The 3,268-nt window shown below is 41.7% G+C and overlaps 1 non-coding gene across 1 annotated transcript; it reads right to left on the minus strand.

The window, feature by feature from the left end:
• Nucleotides 1-323: 323 nt before the first annotated feature.
• LOC125110463 (U6 spliceosomal RNA) lies at nucleotides 324-429 on the minus strand. Its single transcript, XR_007130637.1, has one exon. It is a non-coding gene; the product is annotated as a U6 spliceosomal RNA (small nuclear RNA).
• Between the last annotated feature and the right edge of the window lie 2,839 nt (nucleotides 430-3,268).

The raw sequence follows: 3,268 nt of genomic DNA on the forward strand, positions 1-3,268 counted from the left end.
GGGATTGAACCCACAACCTCATGGTTCCTAGTCGGATTTGTTAACCCCTGAGCCATGACGGGAACTCCCTCTCATTCTTTTTTTTTTAATTTTTTTTAAATTTTTCTTTCACCTTTTAAAATTATAGTTGATGTACAGTGTATAGAAATAGATGTCAATTTCTGCTATACAGAAAAGTGACACACACACACACACACACACACACACGCACATTCCTTTTCTTATATTATCTTTTTGGTTTAGCCCAAGAGACTGGATGTATTTTCCTGTGGTATACAGTAGGACCTCGTTGCTTATCCATTCTAAATGTAATAGTTTGCATAAAAAATATGGAATGCTTCATGAATCTGCATGTCATCCTTGCACAGGGCCATGCTAAGTTTCTCTGTATCATTCCAATTCTAGTATATGTGCTGCTGAAGTGAGCACTTCCCCCTCATTCTTTAATAAAAATTCAATGTTTCCTTTTTGTATATAATTCAACACCATCTAAGTTATCCTTCTCTTGCCAAATGACTTTTTTGGGGGGCCACACCTAAATGGAGGTTCCCAGGCGAGGGGTTGAACTAGAGCTATAGCCACTGGCCTACGCCACAGCCACAGCAACGTGGGATCCAAGTCTCATCTACCACCTACACCACAGCTCACGGCAACACCAGATTCTTAACCCACTGAGCCAGGCCAGGGATCAAACCTGTGTCCTCATGGATGCTAGTCAGATTCGTTTCCACTGAGCCATGACGGGAACTCCCGAATGATGGTTTATTAATCAATTTTTTCTCTCATTGAACATTTATGTGTCAGATATTTATCTAGATATTGAGATCGTAGCAATAAGCAAAGCAGATACAATCTTTGAGAGTTTACATTCTAGGAGCTGAAACAGACAATAGGCATAGACATAAACACATAAATGAATTAACTGAATCTGAGTGGTAATGAATTCTGTGATGGTAAATTAAGTAGGGTTAAAAAATAATAAATAAAAAGGTCATGCGGAGCAGGGGAGGGAATGTTTGAGCAGAAACATGAGGAAGAAGGAGAATCCTGGAAATAATCTGTGGTGAAGCATTGTCCAGGAAGAGAGAAGATAAAGTGGTGAAAGGAACTTGGCATTCTTGAGACAGTGCAGTGAGATCAGGACAATGTGACTAGGATTTAGGGAAGGAAACAAGAACCAAAACATACACAAATTAAGAGAGAGAATCAGAGAATTACTTCAAATACTCTCTAATTAGAGCTCTGTCTGACATGTTTACAAAAAGCTGGATTTTGGAACAAGAAACTATTGTAGACTTTGAGTAGCAGGCTAACATGACACCATATAATTTTTAAAAAGACAGTGTAGGTTGTGGACGTGGCTTGGATAAGGCATTGCTGTATCTGTGGTGTAGCCTGGCAGCTGTAGCTCCAATTCAACCCCTAGCCTGGGAACCTCCCTATGCCGCAGGGGCAGGCCTAAAAAACAAACAAACAAAAAACAACCCAAAAAAAAGAATGATATAATTTGTCAGATTGCTGTGACGGTTTAAAAAAATAATATACACAGAGCACAAAAAAGATTTCCCAACATTTAAATATGACATTATTCTTTATTAAATAGTTCTGAGACTGCTGTTGTTGTCCATATGTGTATGAGAGAGGACAGAGGGCAGAGGAGGGTGGGTATGTAGGAGGGAGGGCATAGATAGTGACAGTCGTATCAAGAGAGCTCTCAGTGGGCATGATGCCTTTGTAGCAGGATTACCGACCATTATTCTAATGTTTTGCGTGTAAAATCCCTCCTATTTTACAAATACATGACTCAAATATAATATTCACTGTCCACCAAATTTGTCAGCCACTTCTCTCTTAATTTTTGAACAAAGTTTGAATATTTCTTACCCCTACTCATTTTCTTCTTACTTGTTCGTTTGTCATCCTGACTTTCCTGGTATGGGGTTGTTGTTCAGCCCTAACCTCGTCTCTTAATTCCTTGGCCTTTCATCCAGGAAACTCTCCACTTTCAAAGTCACTAAATCAAACATGTCCACATATGATAATATTGATATAGGGTTGCTCGGGGTACACAGGGATATTGGAGAGGAAGCTAATGTCCCCATATCACCACCACCTGAGAATAAACTGTGAGAGACTGGGGAAATAGCAGATTATGTTAATGACCATGACACATACTTGCTTGGCCGATCTTTTTTTTTTTTTTAAGGGCCACACCAGAGGCATGGGGAAGTTCCCAGGCTAGGGGTCAAATGTAGCTGCCGGCCTACACCACACCCACAGCAATGCAGGATCTGAGCTGACTCTGCGACCCACATCACAGCTCAAGGCAACGCCAATTCGAGGCCAGGGGTCAAACCTGCATCCTCATGGATGCCAGTCAGATTCATTTCCACTGAGCCAGGATGGGAACTCCTTGACCAATCTCTTGTTTCAACCACAAGGTTCGAACTTATTCTGATGGTCTCCGATCTCAAGGATCTAGCAGTTTTTTTTCATTCTTCCACAATGAGGAGGGGGCTAGCAATTGTTTAACAAGCAGCTGGCGCTCCATGGGGCAGGGGACAGGGCAGGAATCAAGCCCTGGTTGGTAGCATTGGCTGATTTCCCTGGGGTGAGTATTCCCACCATGGACAGTGTCAAGCTCCAGCAGGATGTACTGAATACATTTCTGGGAAAAGCTATACAGTAGTGCTCCATTACATTAGTATTCCACCGTCCAGATAATAGACAAATAATCACCAGAGGGTAGATAATAGAAAATAATTAGGACGAGATGGGTTTTGAGTATTAGTTACTTCATTTTTCCTATAATTTATTTAATGGTAAATTTATGGAATTTAATTTTTAATGATGGCTGTGTTTTACAACTGGTTTTCAAAATTCCTGGAAGATTTCTGTCACAGGACCTCTCTAAGGCCATGGCCTTCTTCAGGCCTGAATAGACTGCTCTATTTCCACACCAGTGCAGCCTGAGTGAATGAAGGAGTTAAGGCTCTCCAGGGCAACCCTTAGAAAATATGGATGTGAGTTACTAAACAGGTGCCCCAACATCCTAGGCCGCAAATAGGCCTTTTTATTTTATTTTATTTTATTTTGGCCATACCCCCTGCCTATGGAAGTTCCTGGGCCAGGACTGAATCCGAGCCACAGCTGCAATACCAGATCTTTTAACCCACTGTGTCAGGCCCAGAATCAAACCTGTGTCTCCACAGTGACCCAAGCCAGCCACTGCAGTCAGGTTCTTAACCCACTGCACCACAGGGGAAAC

This window comes from Phacochoerus africanus, chromosome 10 (genome assembly GCF_016906955.1).
Source record: "Phacochoerus africanus isolate WHEZ1 chromosome 10, ROS_Pafr_v1, whole genome shotgun sequence".
Lineage (NCBI taxonomy): Eukaryota > Metazoa > Chordata > Mammalia > Artiodactyla > Suidae > Phacochoerus > Phacochoerus africanus.